We start from the raw sequence: 17,242 nt of genomic DNA on the forward strand, positions 1-17,242 counted from the left end.
ATGTCTATGCTCGGGCGGCATCCGGTTCATCGTTGATTGTTTCCGCGTTTCCCGAACGGAGCCGATCCCTCACGTGGGTCCCACGCCTCGCGTTCGAAAGCAAACGACGTTCTGCGTCTTGTAAGACATAAAAACAATAAGCATGGATAGTATTTCGGGTGCGATCATACCAGCACTAATGCACCGGATCCCATCAGAACTCCGCAGTTAAGCGTGCTTGGGCGAGAGTAGTACTAGGATGGGTGACCCCCTGGGAAGTCCTCGTGTTGCACCCCCTTTTTCGTTGCCCGTTTGCGTTTTTTTAGGTTTTAGGTGCGTTTTTTTTTTCTTTCTTGCTATGTCTATGCTCGGGCGGCATCCGGTTCATCGTTGATTGTTTCCGCGTTTCCCGAACGGAGCCGATCCCTCACGTGGGTCCCACGCCTCGCGTACGAAAGCAAACGACGTTCTGCGTCTTGTAAGACATAAAAACAATAAGCATGGATAGTATTTCGAGTGCGATCATACCAGCACTAATGCACCGGATCCCATCAGAACTCCGCAGTTAAGCGTGCTTGGGCGAGAGTAGTACTAGGATGGGTGACCCCCTGGGAAGTCCTCGTGTTGCACCCCCTTTTTCGTTGCCCGTTTGCGTTTTTTTAGGTTTTAGGTGCGTTTTTTTTTTCTTTCTTGCTATGTCTATGCTCGGGCGGCATCCGGTTCATCGTTGATTGTTTCCGCGTTTCCCGAACGGAGCCGATCCCTCACGTGGGTCCCACGCCTCGCGTACGAAAGCAAACGACGTTCTGCGTCTTGTAAGACATAAAAACAATAAGCATGGATAGTATTTCGGGTGCGATCATACCAGCACTAATGCACCGGATCCCATCAGAACTCCGCAGTTAAGCGTGCTTGGGCGAGAGTAGTACTAGGATGGGTGACCCCCTGGGAAGTCCTTGTGTTGCACCCCCTTTTTCGTTGCCCGTTTGCGTTTTTTTAGGTTTTAGGTGCGTTTTTTTTTTCTTTCTTGCTATGTCTATGCTCGGGCGGCATCCGGTTCATCGTTGATTGTTTCCGCGTTTCCCGAACGGAGCCGATCCCTCACGTGGGTCCCACGCCTCGCGTTCGAAAGCAAACGACGTTCTGCGTCTTGTAAGACATAAAAACAATAAGCATGGATAGTATTTCGGGTGCGATCATACCAGCACTAATGCACCGGATCCCATCAGAACTCCGCAGTTAAGCGTGCTTGGGCGAGAGTAGTACTAGGATGGGTGACCCCCTGAGAAGTCCTCGTGTTACACCCCCTTTTTCGTTGCCCGTTTGCGTTTTTTTAGGTTTTAGGTGCGTTTTTTTTTTCTTTCTTGCTATGTCTATGCTCGGGCGGCATCCGGTTCATCGTTGATTGTTTCCGCGTTTCCCGAACGGAGCCGATCCCTCACGTGGGTCCCACGCCTCGCGTACGAAAGCAAACGACGTTCTGCGTCTTGTAAGACATAAAAACAATAAGCATGGATAGTATTTCGGGTGCGATCATACCAGCACTAATGCACCGGATCCCATCAGAACTCCGCAGTTAAGCGTGCCTGGGCGAGAGTAGTACTAGGATGGGTGACCCCCTGGGAAGTCCTCGTGTTGCACCCCCTTTTTCGTTGCCCGTTTGCGTTTTTTTAGGTTTTAGGTGCGTTTTTTTTTTCTTTCTTGCTATGTCTATGCTCGGGCGGCATCCGGTTCATCGTTGATTGTTTCCGCGTTTCCCGAACGGAGCCGATCCCTCACGTGGGTCCCACGCCTCGCGTTCGAAAGCAAACGACGTTCTGCGTCTTGTAAGACATAAAAACAATAAGCATGGATAGTATTTCGGGTGCGATCATACCAGCACTAATGCACCGGATCCCATCAGAACTCCGCAGTTAAGCGTGCTTGGGCGAGAGTAGTACTAGGATGGGTGACCCCCTGGGAAGTCCTCGTGTTGCACCCCCTTTTTCGTTGCCCGTTTGCGTTTTTTTAGGTTTTAGGTGCGTTTTTTTTTTCTTTCTTGCTATGTCTATGCTCGGGCGGCATCCGGTTCATCGTTGATTGTTTCCGCGTTTCCCGAACGGAGCCGATCCCTCACGTGGGTCCCACGCCTCGCGTTCGAAAGCAAACGACGTTCTGCGTCTTGTAAGACATAAAAACAATAAGCATGGATAGTATTTCGGGTGCGATCATACCAGCACTAATGCACCGGATCCCATCAGAACTCCGCAGTTAAGCGTGCTTGGGCGAGAGTAGTACTAGGATGGGTGACCCCCTGGGAAGTCCTCGTGTTGCACCCCTTTTTCGTTGCCCGTTTGCGTTTTTTTAGGTTTTAGGTGCGTTTTTTTTTTCTTTCTTGCTATGTCTATGCTCGGGCGGCATCCGGTTCATCGTTGATTGTTTCCGCGTTTCCCGAACGGAGCCGATCCCTCACGTGGGTCCCACGCCTCGCGTTCGAAAGCAAACGACGTTCTGCGTCTTGTAAAACATAAAAACAATAAGCATGGATAGTATTTCGGGTGCGATCATACCAGCACTAATGCACCGGATTCCATCAGAACTCCGCAGTTAAGCGTGCTTGGGCGAGAGTAGTACTAGGATGGGTGACCCCCTGGCAAGTCCTCGTGTTGCACCCCCTTTTTCGTTGCCCGTTTGCGTTTTTTTAGGTTTTAGGTGCGTTTTTTTTTTCTTTCTTGCTATGTCTATGCTCGGGCGGCATCCGGTTCATCGTTGATTGTTTCCGCGTTTCTCGAACGGAGCCGATCCCTCACGTGGTCCCACGCCTCGCGTTCGAAAGCAAACGACGTTCTGCGTCTTGTAAGACATAAAAACAATAAGCATGGATAGTATTTCGGGTGCGATCATACCAGCACTAATGCACCGGATCCCATCAGAACTCCGCAGTTAAGCGTGCTTGGGCGAGAGTAGTACTAGGATGGGTGACCCCCTGGGAAGTCCTCGTGTTGCACCCCCTTTTTCGTTGCCCGTTTGCGTTTTTTTAGGTTTTAGGTGCGTTTTTTTTCTTTCTTGCTATGTCTATGCTCGGGCGGCATCCGGTTCATCGTTGATTGTTTCCGCGTTTCCCGAACGGAGCCGATCCCTCACGTGGGTCCCACGCCTCGCGTTCGAAAGCAAACGACGTTCTGCGTCTTGTAAGACATAAAAACAATAAGCATGGATAGTATTTCGGGTGCGATCATACCAGCACTAATGCACCGGATCCCATCAGAACTCCGCAGTTAAGCGTGCTTGGGCGAGAGTAGTACTAGGATGGGTGACCCCCTGGGAAGTCCTCGTGTTGCACCCCCTTTTTCGTTGCCCGTTTGCGTTTTTTTAGGTTTTAGGTGCGTTTTTTTTTCTTTCTTGCTATGTCTATGCTCGGGCGGCATCCGGTTCATCGTTGATTGTTTCCGCGTTTCCCGAACGGAGCCGATCCCTCACGTGGGTCCCACGCCTCGCGTACGAAAGCAAACGACGTTCTGCGTCTTGTAAGACATAAAAACAATAAGCATGGATAGTATTTCGGGTGCGATCATACCAGCACTAATGCACCGGATCCCATCAGAACTCCGCAATTAAGCGTGCTTGGGCGAGAGTAGTACTAGGATGGGTGACCCCCTGGGAAGTCCTCGTATTGCACCCCCTTTTTCGTTGCCCGTTTGCGTTTTTTTAGGTTTTAGGTGCGTTTTTTTTTTCTTTCTTGCTATGTCTATGCTCGGGCGGCATCCGGTTCATCGTTGATTGTTTCCGCGTTTCCCGAACGGAGCCGATCCCTCACGTGGGTCCCACGCCTCGCGTTCGAAAGCAAACGACGTTCTGCGTCTTGTAAGACATAAAAACAATAAGCATGGATAGTATTTCGGGTGCGATCATACCAGCACTAATGCACCGGATCCCATCAGAACTCCGCAGTTAAGCGTGCTTGGGCGAGAGTAGTACTAGGATGGGTGACCCCCTGGGAAGTCCTCGTGTTGCACCCCCTTTTTCGTTGCCCGTTTGCGTTTTTTTAGGTTTTAGGTGCGTTTTTTTTTTCTTTCTTGCTATGTCTATGCTCGGGCGGCATCCGGTTCATCGTTGATTGTTTCCGCGTTTCCCGAACGGAGCCGATCCCTCACGTGGGTCCCACGCCTCGCGTACGAAAGCAAACGACGTTCTGCGTCTTGTAAGACATAAAAACAATAAGCATGGATAGTATTTCGGGTGCGATCATACCAGCACTAATGCACCGGATCCCATCAGAACTCCGCAGTTAAGCGTGCTTGGGCGAGAGTAGTACTAGGATGGGTGACCCCCTGGGAAGTCCTCGTGTTGCACCCCCTTTTTCGTTGCCCGTTTGCGTTTTTTTAGGTTTTAGGTGCGTTTTTTTTTTCTTTCTTGCTATGTCTATGCTCGGGCGGCATCCGGTTCATCGTTGATTGTTTCCGCGTTTCCCGAACGGAGCCGATCCCTCACGTGGGTCCCACGCCTCGCGTACGAAAGCAAACGACGTTCTGCGTCTTGTAAGACATAAAAACAATAAGCATGGATAGTATTTCGGGTGCGATCATACCAGCACTAATGCACCGGATCCCATCAGAACTCCGCAGTTAAGCGTGCTTGGGCGAGAGTAGTACTAGGATGGGTGACCCCCTGGGAAGTCCTCGTGTTGCACCCCCTTTTTCGTTGCCCGTTTGCGTTTTTTTAGGTTTTAGGTGCGTTTTTTTTTTTCTTTCTTGCTATGTCTATGCTCGGGCGGCATCCGGTTCATCGTTGATTGTTTCCGCGTTTCCCGAACGGAGCCGATCCCTCACGTGGGTCCCACGCCTCGCGTACGAAAGCAAACGACGTTCTGCGTCTTGTAAGACATAAAAACAATAAGCATGGATAGTATTTCGGGTGCGATCATACCAGCACTAATGCACCGGATCCCATCAGAACTCCGCAGTTAAGCGTGCTTGGGCGAGAGTAGTACTAGGATGGGTGACCCCCTGGGAAGTCCTCGTGTTGCACCCCCTTTTTCGTTGCCCGTTTGCGTTTTTTTAGGTTTTAGGTGCGTTTTTTTTTTCTTTCTTGCTATGTCTATGCTCGGGCGGCATCCGGTTCATCGTTGATTGTTTCCGCGTTTCCCGAACGGAGCCGATCCCTCACGTGGGTCCCACGCCTCGCGTTCGAAAGCAAACGACGTTCTGCGTCTTGTAAGACATAAAAACAATAAGCATGGATAGTATTTCGGGTGCGATCATACCAGCACTAATGCACCGGATCCCATCAGAACTCCGCAGTTAAGCGTGCTTGGGCGAGAGTAGTACTAGGATGGGTGACCCCCTGGGAAGTCCTCGTGTTGCACCCCCTTTTTCGTTGCCCGTTTGCGTTTTTTTAGGTTTTAGGTGCGTTTTTTTTTTCTTTCTTGCTATGTCTATGCTCGGGCGGCATCCGGTTCATCGTTGATTGTTTCCGCGTTTCCCGAACGGAGCCGATCCCTCACGTGGGTCCCACGCCTCGCGTACGAAAGCAAACGACGTTCTGCGTCTTGTAAGACATAAAAACAATAAGCATGGATAGTATTTCGAGTGCGATCATACCAGCACTAATGCACCGGATCCCATCAGAACTCCGCAGTTAAGCGTGCTTGGGCGAGAGTAGTACTAGGATGGGTGACCCCCTGGGAAGTCCTCGTGTTGCACCCCCTTTTTCGTTGCCCGTTTGCGTTTTTTTAGGTTTTAGGTGCGTTTTTTTTTTCTTTCTTGCTATGTCTATGCTCGGGCGGCATCCGGTTCATCGTTGATTGTTTCCGCGTTTCCCGAACGGAGCCGATCCCTCACGTGGGTCCCACGCCTCGCGTACGAAAGCAAACGACGTTCTGCGTCTTGTAAGACATAAAAACAATAAGCATGGATAGTATTTCGGGTGCGATCATACCAGCACTAATGCACCGGATCCCATCAGAACTCCGCAGTTAAGCGTGCTTGGGCGAGAGTAGTACTAGGATGGGTGACCCCCTGGGAAGTCCTTGTGTTGCACCCCCTTTTTCGTTGCCCGTTTGCGTTTTTTTAGGTTTTAGGTGCGTTTTTTTTTTCTTTCTTGCTATGTCTATGCTCGGGCGGCATCCGGTTCATCGTTGATTGTTTCCGCGTTTCCCGAACGGAGCCGATCCCTCACGTGGGTCCCACGCCTCGCGTTCGAAAGCAAACGACGTTCTGCGTCTTGTAAGACATAAAAACAATAAGCATGGATAGTATTTCGGGTGCGATCATACCAGCACTAATGCACCGGATCCCATCAGAACTCCGCAGTTAAGCGTGCTTGGGCGAGAGTAGTACTAGGATGGGTGACCCCCTGAGAAGTCCTCGTGTTGCACCCCCTTTTTCGTTGCCCGTTTGCGTTTTTTTAGGTTTTAGGTGCGTTTTTTTTTTTCTTTCTTGCTATGTCTATGCTCGGGCGGCATCCGGTTCATCGTTGATTGTTTCCGCGTTTCCCGAACGGAGCCGATCCCTCACGTGGGTCCCACGCCTCGCGTACGAAAGCAAACGACGTTCTGCGTCTTGTAAGACATAAAAACAATAAGCATGGATAGTATTTCGGGTGCGATCATACCAGCACTAATGCACCGGATCCCATCAGAACTCCGCAGTTAAGCGTGCCTGGGCGAGAGTAGTACTAGGATGGGTGACCCCCTGGGAAGTCCTCGTGTTGCACCCCCTTTTTCGTTGCCCGTTTGCGTTTTTTTAGGTTTTAGGTGCGTTTTTTTTTTCTTTCTTGCTATGTCTATGCTCGGGCGGCATCCGGTTCATCGTTGATTGTTTCCGCGTTTCCCGAACGGAGCCGATCCCTCACGTGGGTCCCACGCCTCGCGTTCGAAAGCAAACGACGTTCTGCGTCTTGTAAGACATAAAAACAATAAGCATGGATAGTATTTCGGGTGCGATCATACCAGCACTAATGCACCGGATCCCATCAGAACTCCGCAGTTAAGCGTGCTTGGGCGAGAGTAGTACTAGGATGGGTGACCCCCTGGGAAGTCCTCGTGTTGCACCCCCTTTTTCGTTGCCCGTTTGCGTTTTTTTAGGTTTTAGGTGCGTTTTTTTTTTCTTTCTTGCTATGTCTATGCTCGGGCGGCATCCGGTTCATCGTTGATTGTTTCCGCGTTTCCCGAACGGAGCCGATCCCTCACGTGGGTCCCACGCCTCGCGTTCGAAAGCAAACGACGTTCTGCGTCTTGTAAGACATAAAAACAATAAGCATGGATAGTATTTCGGGTGCGATCATACCAGCACTAATGCACCGGATCCCATCAGAACTCCGCAGTTAAGCGTGCTTGGGCGAGAGTAGTACTAGGATGGGTGACCCCCTGGGAAGTCCTCGTGTTGCACCCCTTTTTCGTTGCCCGTTTGCGTTTTTTTAGGTTTTAGGTGCGTTTTTTTTTTCTTTCTTGCTATGTCTATGCTCGGGCGGCATCCGGTTCATCGTTGATTGTTTCCGCGTTTCCCGAACGGAGCCGATCCCTCACGTGGGTCCCACGCCTCGCGTTCGAAAGCAAACGACGTTCTGCGTCTTGTAAAACATAAAAACAATAAGCATGGATAGTATTTCGGGTGCGATCATACCAGCACTAATGCACCGGATTCCATCAGAACTCCGCAGTTAAGCGTGCTTGGGCGAGAGTAGTACTAGGATGGGTGACCCCCTGGCAAGTCCTCGTGTTGCACCCCCTTTTTCGTTGCCCGTTTGCGTTTTTTTAGGTTTTAGGTGCGTTTTTTTTTCTTTCTTGCTATGTCTATGCTCGGGCGGCATCCGGTTCATCGTTGATTGTTTCCGCGTTTCCCGAACGGAGCCGATCCCTCACGTGCGTCCCACGCCTCGCGTACGAAAGCAAACGACGTTCTGCGTCTTGTAAGACATAAAAACAATAAGCATGGATAGTATTTCGGGTGCGATCATACCAGCACTAATGCACCGGATCCCATCAGAACTCCGCAGTTAAGCGTGCTTGGGCGAGAGTAGTACTAGGATGGGTGACCCCATGGGAAGTCCTCGTGTTGCACCCCCTTTTTCGTTGCCCGTTTGCGTTTTTTTAGGTTTTAGGTGCGTTTTTTTTTTTCTTTCTTGCTATGTCTATGCTCGGGCGGCATCCGGTTCATCGTTGATTGTTTCCGCGTTTCCCGAACGGAGCCGATCCCTCACGTGGGTCCCACGCCTCGCGTTCGAAAGCAAACGACGTTCTGCGTCTTGTAAGACATAAAAACAATAAGCATGGATAGTATTTCGGGTGCGATCATACCAGCACTAATGCACCGGATCCCATCAGAACTCCGCAGTTAAGCGTGCTTGGGCGAGAGTAGTACTAGGATGGGTGACCCCCTGGGAAGTCCTCGTGTTGCACCCCCTTTTTCGTTGCCCGTTTGCGTTTTTTTAGGTTTTAGGTGCGTTTTTTTTTTCTTTCTTGCTATGTCTATGCTCGGGCGGCATCCGGTTCATCGTTGATTGTTTCCGCGTTTCCCGAACGGAGCCGATCCCTCACGTGGGTCCCACGCCTCGCGTACGAAAGCAAACGACGTTCTGCGTCTTGTAAGACATAAAAACAATAAGCATGGATAGTATTTCGGGTGCGATCATACCAGCACTAATGCACCGGATCCCATCAGAACTCCGCAGTTAAGCGTGCTTGGGCGAGAGTAGTACTAGGATGGGTGACCCCCTGGGAAGTCCTCGTGTTGCACCCCCTTTTTCGTTGCCCGTTTGCGTTTTTTTAGGTTTTAGGTGCGTTTTTTTTTTCTTTCTTGCTATGTCTATGCTCGGGTGGCATCCGGTTCATCGTTGATTGTTTCCGCGTTTCCCGAACGGAGCCGATCCCTCACGTGGGTCCCACGCCTCGCGTACGAAAGCAAACGACGTTCTGCGTCTTGTAAGACATAAAAACAATAAGCATGGATAGTATTTCGGGTGCGATCATACCAGCACTAATGCACCGGATCCCATCAGAACTCCGCAGTTAAGCGTGCTTGGGCGAGAGTAGTACTAGGATGGGTGACCCCCTGGGAAGTCCTCGTGTTGCACCCCCTTTTTCGTTGCCCGTTTGCGTTTTTTTAGGTTTTAGGTGCGTTTTTTTTTTCTTTCTTGCTATGTCTATGCTCGGGCGGCATCCGGTTCATCGTTGATTGTTTCCGCGTTTCCCGAACGGAGCCGATCCCTCACGTGGGTCCCACGCCTCGCGTACGAAAGCAAACGACGTTCTTCGTCTTGTAAGACATAAAAACAATAAGCATGGATAGTATTTCGGGTGCGATCATACCAGCACTAATGCACCGGATCCCATCAGAACTCCGCAGTTAAGCGTGCTTGGGCGAGAGTAGTACTAGGATGGGTGACCCCCTGGGAAGTCCTCGTGTTGCACCCCCTTTTTCGTTGCCCGTTTGCGTTTTTTTAGGTTTTAGGTGCGTTTTTTTTTTTCTTTCTTGCTATGTCTATGCTCGGGCGGCATCCGGTTCATCGTTGATTGTTTCCGCGTTTCCCGAACGGAGCCGATCCCTCACGTGGGTCCCACGCCTCGCGTTCGAAAGCAAACGACGTTCTGCGTCTTGTAAGACATAAAAACAATAAGCATGGATAGTATTTCGGGTGCGATCATACCAGCACTAATGCACCGGATCCCATCAGAACTCCGCAGTTAAGCGTGCTTGGGCGAGAGTAGTACTAGGATGGGTGACCCCCTGAGAAGTCCTCGTGTTGCACCCCCTTTTTCGTTGCCCGTTTGCGTTTTTTTAGGTTTTAGGTGCGTTTTTTTTTTCTTTCTTGCTATGTCTATGCTCGGGCGGCATCCGGTTCATCGTTGATTGTTTCCGCGTTTCCCGAACGGAGCCGATCCCTCACGTGGGTCCCACGCCTCGCGTACGAAAGCAAACGACGTTCTGCGTCTTGTAAGACATAAAAACAATAAGCATGGATAGTATTTCGGGTGCGATCATACCAGCACTAATGCACCGGATCCCATCAGAACTCCGCAGTTAAGCGTGCCTGGGCGAGAGTAGTACTAGGATGGGTGACCCCCTGGGAAGTCCTCGTGTTGCACCCCCTTTTTCGTTGCCCGTTTGCGTTTTTTTAGGTTTTAGGTGCGTTTTTTTTTTCTTTCTTGCTATGTCTATGCTCGGGCGGCATCCGGTTCATCGTTGATTGTTTCCGCGTTTCCCGAACGGAGCCGATCCCTCACGTGGGTCCCACGCCTCGCGTTCGAAAGCAAACGACGTTCTGCGTCTTGTAAGACATAAAAACAATAAGCATGGATAGTATTTCGGGTGCGATCATACCAGCACTAATGCACCGGATCCCATCAGAACTCCGCAGTTAAGCGTGCTTGGGCGAGAGTAGTACTAGGATGGGTGACCCCCTGGGAAGTCCTCGTGTTGCACCCCCTTTTTCGTTGCCCGTTTGCGTTTTTTTAGGTTTTAGGTGCGTTTTTTTTTTCTTTCTTGCTATGTCTATGCTCGGGCGGCATCCGGTTCATCGTTGATTGTTTCCGCGTTTCCCGAACGGAGCCGATCCCTCACGTGGGTCCCACGCCTCGCGTTCGAAAGCAAACGATGTTCTGCGTCTTGTAAGACATAAAAACAATAAGCATGGATAGTATTTCGGGTGCGATCATACCAGCACTAATGCACCGGATCCCATCAGAACTCCGCAGTTAAGCGTGCTTGGGCGAGAGTAGTACTAGGATGGGTGACCCCCTGGGAAGTCCTCGTGTTGCACCCCTTTTTCGTTGCCCGTTTGCGTTTTTTTAGGTTTTAGGTGCGTTTTTTTTTTCTTTCTTGCTATGTCTATGCTCGGGCGGCATCCGGTTCATCGTTGATTGTTTCCGCGTTTCCCGAACGGAGCCGATCCCTCACGTGGGTCCCACGCCTCGCGTTCGAAAGCAAACGACGTTCTGCGTCTTGTAAAACATAAAAACAATAAGCATGGATAGTATTTCGGGTGCGATCATACCAGCACTAATGCACCGGATTCCATCAGAACTCCGCAGTTAAGCGTGCTTGGGCGAGAGTAGTACTAGGATGGGTGACCCCCTGGCAAGTCCTCGTGTTGCACCCCCTTTTTCGTTGCCCGTTTGCGTTTTTTTAGGTTTTAGGTGCGTTTTTTTTTCTTTCTTGCTATGTCTATGCTCGGGCGGCATCCGGTTCATCGTTGATTGTTTCCGCGTTTCCCGAACGGAGCCGATCCCTCACGTGCGTCCCACGCCTCGCGTACGAAAGCAAACGACGTTCTGCGTCTTGTAAGACATAAAAACAATAAGCATGGATAGTATTTCGGGTGCGATCATACCAGCACTAATGCACCGGATCCCATCAGAACTCCGCAGTTAAGCGTGCTTGGGCGAGAGTAGTACTAGGATGGGTGACCCCATGGGAAGTCCTCGTGTTGCACCCCCTTTTTCGTTGCCCGTTTGCGTTTTTTTAGGTTTTAGGTGCGTTTTTTTTTTTTCTTTCTTGCTATGTCTATGCTCGGGCGGCATCCGGTTCATCGTTGATTGTTTCCGCGTTTCCCGAACGGAGCCGATCCCTCACGTGGGTCCCACGCCTCGCGTTCGAAAGCAAACGACGTTCTGCGTCTTGTAAGACATAAAAACAATAAGCATGGATAGTATTTCGGGTGCGATCATACCAGCACTAATGCACCGGATCCCATCAGAACTCCGCAGTTAAGCGTGCTTGGGCGAGAGTAGTACTAGGATGGGTGACCCCCTGGGAAGTCCTCGTGTTGCACCCCCTTTTTCGTTGCCCGTTTGCGTTTTTTTAGGTTTTAGGTGCGTTTTTTTTTTCTTTCTTGCTATGTCTATGCTCGGGCGGCATCCGGTTCATCGTTGATTGTTTCCGCGTTTCCCGAACGGAGCCGATCCCTCACGTGGGTCCCACGCCTCGCGTACGAAAGCAAACGACGTTCTGCGTCTTGTAAGACATAAAAACAATAAGCATGGATAGTATTTCGGGTGCGATCATACCAGCACTAATGCACCGGATCCCATCAGAACTCCGCAGTTAAGCGTGCTTGGGCGAGAGTAGTACTAGGATGGGTGACCCCCTGGGAAGTCCTCGTGTTGCACCCCCTTTTTCGTTGCCCGTTTGCGTTTTTTTAGGTTTTAGGTGCGTTTTTTTTTTCTTTCTTGCTATGTCTATGCTCGGGCGGCATCCGGTTCATCGTTGATTGTTTCCGCGTTTCCCGAACGGAGCCGATCCCTCACGTGGGTCCCACGCCTCGCGTACGAAAGCAAACGACGTTCTGCGTCTTGTAAGACATAAAAACAATAAGCATGGATAGTATTTCGGGTGCGATCATACCAGCACTAATGCACCGGATCCCATCAGAACTCCGCAGTTAAGCGTGCTTGGGCGAGAGTAGTACTAGGATGGGTGACCCCCTGGGAAGTCCTCGTGTTGCACCCCCTTTTTCGTTGCCCGTTTGCGTTTTTTTAGGTTTTAGGTGCGTTTTTTTTTTCTTTCTTGCTATGTCTATGCTCGGGCGGCATCCGGTTCATCGTTGATTGTTTCCGCGTTTCCCGAACGGAGCCGATCCCTCACGTGGGTCCCACGCCTCGCGTACGAAAGCAAACGACGTTCTGCGTCTTGTAAGACATAAAAACAATAAGCATGGATAGTATTTCGGGTGCGATCATACCAGCACTAATGCACCGGATCCCATCAGAACTCCGCAGTTAAGCGTGCTTGGGCGAGAGTAGTACTAGGATGGGTGACCCCCTGGGAAGTCCTCGTGTTGCACCCCCTTTTTCGTTGCCCGTTTGCGTTTTTTTAGGTTTTAGGTGCGTTTTTTTTTTCTTTCTTGCTATGTCTATGCTCGGGCGGCATCCGGTTCATCGTTGATTGTTTCCGCGTTTCCCGAACGGAGCCGATCCCTCACGTGGGTCCCACGCCTCGCGTACGAAAGCAAACGACGTTCTGCGTCTTGTAAGACATAAAAACAATAAGCATGGATAGTATTTCGGGTGCGATCATACCAGCACTAATGCAACGGATCCCATCAGAACTCCGCAGTTAAGCGTGCTTGGGCGAGAGTAGTACTAGGATGGGTGACCCCCTGGGAAGTCCTCGTGTTGCACCCCCTTTTTCGTTGCCCGTTTGCGTTTTTTTAGGTTTTAGGTGCGTTTTTTTTTTCTTTCTTGCTATGTCTATGCTCGGGCGGCATCCGGTTCATCGTTGATTGTTTCCGCGTTTCCCGAACGGAGCCGATCCCTCACGTGGGTCCCACGCCTCGCGTACGAAAGCAAACGACGTTCTGCGTCTTGTAAGACATAAAAACAATAAGCATGGATAGTATTTCGGGTGCGATCATACCAGCACTAATGCACCGGATCCCATCAGAACTCCGCAGTTAAGCGTGCTTGGGCGAGAGTAGTACTAGGATGGGTGACCCCCTGGGAAGTCCTCGTGTTGCACCCCCTTTTTCGTTGCCCGTTTGCGTTTTTTTAGGTTTTAGGTGCGTTTTTTTTTCTTTCTTGCTATGTCTATGCTCGGGCGGCATCCGGTTCATCGTTGATTGTTTCCGCGTTTCCCGAACGGAGCCGATCCCTCACGTGGGTCCCACGCCTCGCGTACGAAAGCAAACGACGTTCTGCGTCTTGTAAGACATAAAAACAATAAGCATGGATAGTATTTCGGGTGCGATCATACCAGCACTAATGCACCGGATCCCATCAGAACTCCGCAGTTAAGCGTGCTTGGGCGAGAGTAGTACTAGGATGGGTGACCCCCTGGGAAGTCCTCGTGTTGCACCCCCTTTTTCGTTGCCCGTTTGCGTTTTTTTAGGTTTTAGGTGCGTTTTTTTTTTCTTTCTTGCTATGTCTATGCTCGGGCGGCATCCGGTTCATCGTTGATTGTTTCCGCGTTTCCCGAACGGAGCCGATCCCTCACGTGGGTCCCACGCCTCGCGTTCGAAAGCAAACGACGTTCTGCGTCTTGTAAGACATAAAAACAATAAGCATGGATAGTATTTCGGGTGCGATCATACCAGCACTAATGCACCGGATCCCATCAGAACTCCGCAGTTAAGCGTGCTTGGGCGAGAGTAGTACTAGGATGGGTGACCCCCTGGGAAGTCCTCGTGTTGCACCCCCTTTTTCGTTGCCCGTTTGCGTTTTTTTAGGTTTTAGGTGCGTTTTTTTTTTCTTTCTTGCTATGTCTATGCTCGGGCGGCATCCGGTTCATCGTTGATTGTTTCCGCGTTTCCCGAACGGAGCCGATCCCTCACGTGGGTCCCACGCCTCGCGTTCGAAAGCAAACGACGTTCTGCGTCTTGTAAGACATAAAAACAATAAGCATGGATAGTATTTCGGGTGCGATCATACCAGCACTAATGCACCGGATCCCATCAGAACTCCGCAGTTAAGCGTGCTTGGGCGAGAGTAGTACTAGGATGGGTGACCCCCTGGGAAGTCCTCGTGTTGCACCCCTTTTTCGTTGCCCGTTTGCGTTTTTTTAGGTTTTAGGTGCGTTTTTTTTTTCTTTCTTGCTATGTCTATGCTCGGGCGGCATCCGGTTCATCGTTGATTGTTTCCGCGTTTCCCGAACGGAGCCGATCCCTCACGTGGGTCCCACGCCTCGCGTACGAAAGCAAACGACGTTCTGCGTCTTGTAAGACATAAAAACAATAAGCATGGATAGTATTTCGAGTGCGATCATACCAGCACTAATGCACCGGATCCCATCAGAACTCCGCAGTTAAGCGTGCTTGGGCGAGAGTAGTACTAGGATGGGTGACCCCCTGGGAAGTCCTCGTGTTGCACCCCCTTTTTCGTTGCCCGTTTGCGTTTTTTTAGGTTTTAGGTGCGTTTTTTTTTTCTTTCTTGCTATGTCTATGCTCGGGCGGCATCCGGTTCATCGTTGATTGTTTCCGCGTTTCCCGAACGGAGCCGATCCCTCACGTGGGTCCCACGCCTCGCGTACGAAAGCAAACGACGTTCTGCGTCTTGTAAGACATAAAAACAATAAGCATGGATAGTATTTCGGGTGCGATCATACCAGCACTAATGCACCGGATCCCATCAGAACTCCGCAGTTAAGCGTGCTTGGGCGAGAGTAGTACTAGGATGGGTGACCCCCTGGGAAGTCCTCGTGTTGCACCCCCTTTTTCGTTGCCCGTTTGCGTTTTTTTAGGTTTTAGGTGCGTTTTTTTTTTCTTTCTTGCTATGTCTATGCTCGGGCGGCATCCGGTTCATCGTTGATTGTTTCCGCGTTTCCCGAACGGAGCCGATCCCTCACGTGGGTCCGACGCCTCGCGTTCGAAAGCAAACGACGTTCTGCGTCTTGTAAGACATAAAAACAATAAGCATGGATAGTATTTCGGGTGCGATCATACCAGCACTAATGCACCGGATCCCATCAGAACTCCGCAGTTAAGCGTGCTTGGGCGAGAGTAGTACTAGGATGGGTGACCCCCTGGGAAGTCCTCGTGTTGCACCCCCTTTTTCGTTGCCCGTTTGCGTTTTTTTAGGTTTTAGGTGCGTTTTTTTTTTTTCTTTCTTGCTATGTCTATGCTCGGGCGGCATCCGGTTCATCGTTGATTGTTTCCGCGTTTCCCGAACGGAGCCGATCCCTCACGTGGGTCCCACGCCTCGCGTTCGAAAGCAAACGACGTTCTGCGTCTTGTAAGACATAAAAACAATAAGCATGGATAGTATTTCGGGTGCGATCATACCAGCACTAATGCACCGGATCCCATCAGAACTCCGCAGTTAAGCGTGCTTGGGCGAGAGTAGTACTAGGATGGGTGACCCCCTGGGAAGTCCTCGTGTTGCACCCCCTTTTTCGTTGCCCGTTTGCGTTTTTTTAGGTTTTAGGTGCGTTTTTTTTTCTTTCTTGCTATGTCTATGCTCGGGCGGCATCCGGTTCATCGTTGATTGTTTCCGCGTTTCCCGAACGGAGCCGATCCCTCACGTGGGTCCCACGCCTCGCGTACGAAAGCAAACGACGTTCTGCGTCTTGTAAGACATAAAAACAATAAGCATGGATAGTATTTCGGGTGCGATCATACCAGCACTAATGCACCGGATCCCATTAGAACTCCGCAGTTAAGCGTGCTTGGGCGAGAGTAGTACTAGGATGGGTGACCCCCTGGGAAGTCCTCGTGTTGCACCCCCTTTTTCGTTGCCCGTTTGCGTTTTTTTAGGTTTTAGGTGCGTTTTTTTTTTCTTTCTTGCTATGTCTATGCTCGGGCGGCATCCGGTTCATCGTTGATTGTTTCCGCGTTTCCCGAACGGAGCCGATCCCTCACGTGGGTCCGACGCCTCGCGTTCGAAAGCAAACGACGTTCTGCGTCTTGTAAGACATAAAAACAATAAGCATGGATAGTATTTCGGGTGCGATCATACCAGCACTAATGCACCGGATCCCATCAGAACTCCGCAGTTAAGCGTGCTTGGGCGAGAGTAGTACTAGGATGGGTGACCCCCTGGGAAGTCCTCGTGTTGCACCCCCTTTTTCGTTGCCCGTTTGCGTTTTTTTAGGTTTTAGGTGCGTTTTTTTTTTTCTTTCTTGCTATGTCTATGCTCGGGCGGCATCCGGTTCATCGTTGATTGTTTCCGCGTTTCCCGAACGGAGCCGATCCCTCACGTGGGTCCCACGCCTCGCGTTCGAAAGCAAACGACGTTCTGCGTCTTGTAAGACATAAAAACAATAAGCATGGATAGTATTTCGGGTGCGATCATACCAGCACTAATGCACCGGATCCCATCAGAACTCCGCAGTTAAGCGTGCTTGGGCGAGAGTAGTACTAGGATGGGTGACCCCCTGGGAAGTCCTCGTGTTGCACCCCCTTTTTCGTTGCCCGTTTGCGTTTTTTTAGGTTTTAGGTGCGTTTTTTTTTTCTTTCTTGCTATGTCTATGCTCGGGCGGCATCCGGTTCATCGTTGATTGTTTCCGCGTTTCCCGAACGGAGCCGATCCCTCACGTGGGTCCCACGCCTCGCGTTCGAAAGCAAACGACGTTCTGCGTCTTGTAAGACATAAAAACAATAAGCATGGATAGTATTTCGGGTGCGATCATACCAGCACTAATGCACCGGATCCCATCAGAACTCCGCAGTTAAGCGTGCTTGGGCGAGAGTAGTACTAGGATGGGTGACCCCCTGGGAAGTCCTCGTGTTGCACCCCCTTTTTCGTTGCCCGTTTGCGTTTTTTTAGGTTTTAGGTGCGTTTTTTTTTCTTTCTTGCTATGTCTATGCTCGGGCGGCATCCGGTTCATCGTTGATTGTTTCCGCGTTTCCCGAACGG

At 50.6% G+C, this 17,242-nt stretch overlaps 51 non-coding genes across 51 annotated transcripts; all 51 read left to right on the forward strand.

Moving 5' to 3' along the window:
- Positions 1–156: 156 nt before the first annotated feature.
- On the forward strand, positions 157–275 carry LOC145082360 (5S ribosomal RNA). The gene has a single exon (XR_013696881.1). It is a non-coding gene; the product is annotated as a 5S ribosomal RNA (ribosomal RNA).
- Positions 276–493: 218 nt separating this feature from the next.
- On the forward strand, positions 494–612 carry LOC145083466 (5S ribosomal RNA). Its single transcript, XR_013697941.1, has one exon. It is a non-coding gene; the product is annotated as a 5S ribosomal RNA (ribosomal RNA).
- Positions 613–830: 218 nt separating this feature from the next.
- LOC145083259 (5S ribosomal RNA) lies at positions 831–949 on the forward strand. The gene has a single exon (XR_013697737.1). It is a non-coding gene; the product is annotated as a 5S ribosomal RNA (ribosomal RNA).
- Positions 950–1,167: 218 nt separating this feature from the next.
- LOC145084609 (5S ribosomal RNA) lies at positions 1,168–1,286 on the forward strand. The gene has a single exon (XR_013699048.1). It is a non-coding gene; the product is annotated as a 5S ribosomal RNA (ribosomal RNA).
- Positions 1,287–1,504: 218 nt separating this feature from the next.
- Positions 1,505–1,623, forward strand: LOC145083098 (5S ribosomal RNA). The gene has a single exon (XR_013697586.1). It is a non-coding gene; the product is annotated as a 5S ribosomal RNA (ribosomal RNA).
- A 218-nt stretch (positions 1,624–1,841) lies between these two features.
- Positions 1,842–1,960, forward strand: LOC145082361 (5S ribosomal RNA). Its single transcript, XR_013696882.1, has one exon. It is a non-coding gene; the product is annotated as a 5S ribosomal RNA (ribosomal RNA).
- Positions 1,961–2,178: 218 nt separating this feature from the next.
- On the forward strand, positions 2,179–2,297 carry LOC145082362 (5S ribosomal RNA). The gene has a single exon (XR_013696883.1). It is a non-coding gene; the product is annotated as a 5S ribosomal RNA (ribosomal RNA).
- A 217-nt stretch (positions 2,298–2,514) lies between these two features.
- LOC145085327 (5S ribosomal RNA) lies at positions 2,515–2,633 on the forward strand. Its single transcript, XR_013699731.1, has one exon. It is a non-coding gene; the product is annotated as a 5S ribosomal RNA (ribosomal RNA).
- A 217-nt stretch (positions 2,634–2,850) lies between these two features.
- On the forward strand, positions 2,851–2,969 carry LOC145082364 (5S ribosomal RNA). The gene has a single exon (XR_013696884.1). It is a non-coding gene; the product is annotated as a 5S ribosomal RNA (ribosomal RNA).
- Positions 2,970–3,185: 216 nt separating this feature from the next.
- LOC145082365 (5S ribosomal RNA) lies at positions 3,186–3,304 on the forward strand. Its single transcript, XR_013696885.1, has one exon. It is a non-coding gene; the product is annotated as a 5S ribosomal RNA (ribosomal RNA).
- Positions 3,305–3,521: 217 nt separating this feature from the next.
- LOC145084515 (5S ribosomal RNA) lies at positions 3,522–3,640 on the forward strand. The gene has a single exon (XR_013698958.1). It is a non-coding gene; the product is annotated as a 5S ribosomal RNA (ribosomal RNA).
- Positions 3,641–3,858: 218 nt separating this feature from the next.
- On the forward strand, positions 3,859–3,977 carry LOC145082367 (5S ribosomal RNA). The gene has a single exon (XR_013696887.1). It is a non-coding gene; the product is annotated as a 5S ribosomal RNA (ribosomal RNA).
- Positions 3,978–4,195: 218 nt separating this feature from the next.
- LOC145082368 (5S ribosomal RNA) lies at positions 4,196–4,314 on the forward strand. Its single transcript, XR_013696888.1, has one exon. It is a non-coding gene; the product is annotated as a 5S ribosomal RNA (ribosomal RNA).
- A 218-nt stretch (positions 4,315–4,532) lies between these two features.
- On the forward strand, positions 4,533–4,651 carry LOC145082369 (5S ribosomal RNA). Its single transcript, XR_013696889.1, has one exon. It is a non-coding gene; the product is annotated as a 5S ribosomal RNA (ribosomal RNA).
- A 219-nt stretch (positions 4,652–4,870) lies between these two features.
- Positions 4,871–4,989, forward strand: LOC145082370 (5S ribosomal RNA). The gene has a single exon (XR_013696890.1). It is a non-coding gene; the product is annotated as a 5S ribosomal RNA (ribosomal RNA).
- Positions 4,990–5,207: 218 nt separating this feature from the next.
- Positions 5,208–5,326, forward strand: LOC145082371 (5S ribosomal RNA). Its single transcript, XR_013696891.1, has one exon. It is a non-coding gene; the product is annotated as a 5S ribosomal RNA (ribosomal RNA).
- Positions 5,327–5,544: 218 nt separating this feature from the next.
- LOC145083467 (5S ribosomal RNA) lies at positions 5,545–5,663 on the forward strand. Its single transcript, XR_013697942.1, has one exon. It is a non-coding gene; the product is annotated as a 5S ribosomal RNA (ribosomal RNA).
- A 218-nt stretch (positions 5,664–5,881) lies between these two features.
- On the forward strand, positions 5,882–6,000 carry LOC145083260 (5S ribosomal RNA). The gene has a single exon (XR_013697738.1). It is a non-coding gene; the product is annotated as a 5S ribosomal RNA (ribosomal RNA).
- A 218-nt stretch (positions 6,001–6,218) lies between these two features.
- Positions 6,219–6,337, forward strand: LOC145083095 (5S ribosomal RNA). The gene has a single exon (XR_013697583.1). It is a non-coding gene; the product is annotated as a 5S ribosomal RNA (ribosomal RNA).
- Positions 6,338–6,556: 219 nt separating this feature from the next.
- On the forward strand, positions 6,557–6,675 carry LOC145083100 (5S ribosomal RNA). Its single transcript, XR_013697588.1, has one exon. It is a non-coding gene; the product is annotated as a 5S ribosomal RNA (ribosomal RNA).
- Positions 6,676–6,893: 218 nt separating this feature from the next.
- On the forward strand, positions 6,894–7,012 carry LOC145082372 (5S ribosomal RNA). Its single transcript, XR_013696892.1, has one exon. It is a non-coding gene; the product is annotated as a 5S ribosomal RNA (ribosomal RNA).
- Positions 7,013–7,230: 218 nt separating this feature from the next.
- LOC145082373 (5S ribosomal RNA) lies at positions 7,231–7,349 on the forward strand. Its single transcript, XR_013696893.1, has one exon. It is a non-coding gene; the product is annotated as a 5S ribosomal RNA (ribosomal RNA).
- A 217-nt stretch (positions 7,350–7,566) lies between these two features.
- LOC145085328 (5S ribosomal RNA) lies at positions 7,567–7,685 on the forward strand. Its single transcript, XR_013699732.1, has one exon. It is a non-coding gene; the product is annotated as a 5S ribosomal RNA (ribosomal RNA).
- A 217-nt stretch (positions 7,686–7,902) lies between these two features.
- On the forward strand, positions 7,903–8,021 carry LOC145083007 (5S ribosomal RNA). The gene has a single exon (XR_013697501.1). It is a non-coding gene; the product is annotated as a 5S ribosomal RNA (ribosomal RNA).
- A 219-nt stretch (positions 8,022–8,240) lies between these two features.
- Positions 8,241–8,359, forward strand: LOC145082374 (5S ribosomal RNA). Its single transcript, XR_013696894.1, has one exon. It is a non-coding gene; the product is annotated as a 5S ribosomal RNA (ribosomal RNA).
- Positions 8,360–8,577: 218 nt separating this feature from the next.
- Positions 8,578–8,696, forward strand: LOC145082375 (5S ribosomal RNA). The gene has a single exon (XR_013696895.1). It is a non-coding gene; the product is annotated as a 5S ribosomal RNA (ribosomal RNA).
- A 218-nt stretch (positions 8,697–8,914) lies between these two features.
- LOC145082376 (5S ribosomal RNA) lies at positions 8,915–9,033 on the forward strand. The gene has a single exon (XR_013696896.1). It is a non-coding gene; the product is annotated as a 5S ribosomal RNA (ribosomal RNA).
- A 218-nt stretch (positions 9,034–9,251) lies between these two features.
- LOC145082378 (5S ribosomal RNA) lies at positions 9,252–9,370 on the forward strand. Its single transcript, XR_013696898.1, has one exon. It is a non-coding gene; the product is annotated as a 5S ribosomal RNA (ribosomal RNA).
- Positions 9,371–9,589: 219 nt separating this feature from the next.
- LOC145083096 (5S ribosomal RNA) lies at positions 9,590–9,708 on the forward strand. Its single transcript, XR_013697584.1, has one exon. It is a non-coding gene; the product is annotated as a 5S ribosomal RNA (ribosomal RNA).
- Positions 9,709–9,926: 218 nt separating this feature from the next.
- LOC145083101 (5S ribosomal RNA) lies at positions 9,927–10,045 on the forward strand. The gene has a single exon (XR_013697589.1). It is a non-coding gene; the product is annotated as a 5S ribosomal RNA (ribosomal RNA).
- Positions 10,046–10,263: 218 nt separating this feature from the next.
- LOC145082380 (5S ribosomal RNA) lies at positions 10,264–10,382 on the forward strand. The gene has a single exon (XR_013696899.1). It is a non-coding gene; the product is annotated as a 5S ribosomal RNA (ribosomal RNA).
- Positions 10,383–10,600: 218 nt separating this feature from the next.
- On the forward strand, positions 10,601–10,719 carry LOC145082381 (5S ribosomal RNA). The gene has a single exon (XR_013696900.1). It is a non-coding gene; the product is annotated as a 5S ribosomal RNA (ribosomal RNA).
- Positions 10,720–10,936: 217 nt separating this feature from the next.
- LOC145085329 (5S ribosomal RNA) lies at positions 10,937–11,055 on the forward strand. The gene has a single exon (XR_013699733.1). It is a non-coding gene; the product is annotated as a 5S ribosomal RNA (ribosomal RNA).
- Positions 11,056–11,272: 217 nt separating this feature from the next.
- On the forward strand, positions 11,273–11,391 carry LOC145083008 (5S ribosomal RNA). The gene has a single exon (XR_013697502.1). It is a non-coding gene; the product is annotated as a 5S ribosomal RNA (ribosomal RNA).
- Positions 11,392–11,611: 220 nt separating this feature from the next.
- On the forward strand, positions 11,612–11,730 carry LOC145082382 (5S ribosomal RNA). The gene has a single exon (XR_013696901.1). It is a non-coding gene; the product is annotated as a 5S ribosomal RNA (ribosomal RNA).
- Positions 11,731–11,948: 218 nt separating this feature from the next.
- Positions 11,949–12,067, forward strand: LOC145082383 (5S ribosomal RNA). Its single transcript, XR_013696902.1, has one exon. It is a non-coding gene; the product is annotated as a 5S ribosomal RNA (ribosomal RNA).
- A 218-nt stretch (positions 12,068–12,285) lies between these two features.
- LOC145082384 (5S ribosomal RNA) lies at positions 12,286–12,404 on the forward strand. Its single transcript, XR_013696903.1, has one exon. It is a non-coding gene; the product is annotated as a 5S ribosomal RNA (ribosomal RNA).
- A 218-nt stretch (positions 12,405–12,622) lies between these two features.
- LOC145082385 (5S ribosomal RNA) lies at positions 12,623–12,741 on the forward strand. The gene has a single exon (XR_013696904.1). It is a non-coding gene; the product is annotated as a 5S ribosomal RNA (ribosomal RNA).
- A 218-nt stretch (positions 12,742–12,959) lies between these two features.
- Positions 12,960–13,078, forward strand: LOC145084499 (5S ribosomal RNA). The gene has a single exon (XR_013698942.1). It is a non-coding gene; the product is annotated as a 5S ribosomal RNA (ribosomal RNA).
- A 218-nt stretch (positions 13,079–13,296) lies between these two features.
- Positions 13,297–13,415, forward strand: LOC145082386 (5S ribosomal RNA). Its single transcript, XR_013696905.1, has one exon. It is a non-coding gene; the product is annotated as a 5S ribosomal RNA (ribosomal RNA).
- A 217-nt stretch (positions 13,416–13,632) lies between these two features.
- Positions 13,633–13,751, forward strand: LOC145082387 (5S ribosomal RNA). The gene has a single exon (XR_013696906.1). It is a non-coding gene; the product is annotated as a 5S ribosomal RNA (ribosomal RNA).
- A 218-nt stretch (positions 13,752–13,969) lies between these two features.
- Positions 13,970–14,088, forward strand: LOC145082388 (5S ribosomal RNA). The gene has a single exon (XR_013696907.1). It is a non-coding gene; the product is annotated as a 5S ribosomal RNA (ribosomal RNA).
- Positions 14,089–14,306: 218 nt separating this feature from the next.
- On the forward strand, positions 14,307–14,425 carry LOC145082390 (5S ribosomal RNA). The gene has a single exon (XR_013696909.1). It is a non-coding gene; the product is annotated as a 5S ribosomal RNA (ribosomal RNA).
- Positions 14,426–14,642: 217 nt separating this feature from the next.
- On the forward strand, positions 14,643–14,761 carry LOC145083469 (5S ribosomal RNA). Its single transcript, XR_013697943.1, has one exon. It is a non-coding gene; the product is annotated as a 5S ribosomal RNA (ribosomal RNA).
- A 218-nt stretch (positions 14,762–14,979) lies between these two features.
- LOC145082391 (5S ribosomal RNA) lies at positions 14,980–15,098 on the forward strand. Its single transcript, XR_013696910.1, has one exon. It is a non-coding gene; the product is annotated as a 5S ribosomal RNA (ribosomal RNA).
- A 218-nt stretch (positions 15,099–15,316) lies between these two features.
- LOC145082392 (5S ribosomal RNA) lies at positions 15,317–15,435 on the forward strand. The gene has a single exon (XR_013696911.1). It is a non-coding gene; the product is annotated as a 5S ribosomal RNA (ribosomal RNA).
- A 220-nt stretch (positions 15,436–15,655) lies between these two features.
- LOC145082393 (5S ribosomal RNA) lies at positions 15,656–15,774 on the forward strand. Its single transcript, XR_013696912.1, has one exon. It is a non-coding gene; the product is annotated as a 5S ribosomal RNA (ribosomal RNA).
- Positions 15,775–15,991: 217 nt separating this feature from the next.
- Positions 15,992–16,110, forward strand: LOC145083151 (5S ribosomal RNA). The gene has a single exon (XR_013697636.1). It is a non-coding gene; the product is annotated as a 5S ribosomal RNA (ribosomal RNA).
- Positions 16,111–16,328: 218 nt separating this feature from the next.
- Positions 16,329–16,447, forward strand: LOC145082394 (5S ribosomal RNA). The gene has a single exon (XR_013696913.1). It is a non-coding gene; the product is annotated as a 5S ribosomal RNA (ribosomal RNA).
- Positions 16,448–16,666: 219 nt separating this feature from the next.
- Positions 16,667–16,785, forward strand: LOC145082396 (5S ribosomal RNA). The gene has a single exon (XR_013696914.1). It is a non-coding gene; the product is annotated as a 5S ribosomal RNA (ribosomal RNA).
- Positions 16,786–17,003: 218 nt separating this feature from the next.
- Positions 17,004–17,122, forward strand: LOC145082397 (5S ribosomal RNA). Its single transcript, XR_013696915.1, has one exon. It is a non-coding gene; the product is annotated as a 5S ribosomal RNA (ribosomal RNA).
- Positions 17,123–17,242: the final 120 nt, after the last annotated feature.

The sequence above is a fragment of the Lactuca serriola genome, chromosome 1, assembly GCF_051521515.1.
Source record: "Lactuca serriola cultivar US96UC23 chromosome 1, Lser_US96UC23_V15, whole genome shotgun sequence".
In the NCBI taxonomy this organism is placed as follows: Eukaryota; Viridiplantae; Streptophyta; class Magnoliopsida; order Asterales; family Asteraceae; genus Lactuca; species Lactuca serriola.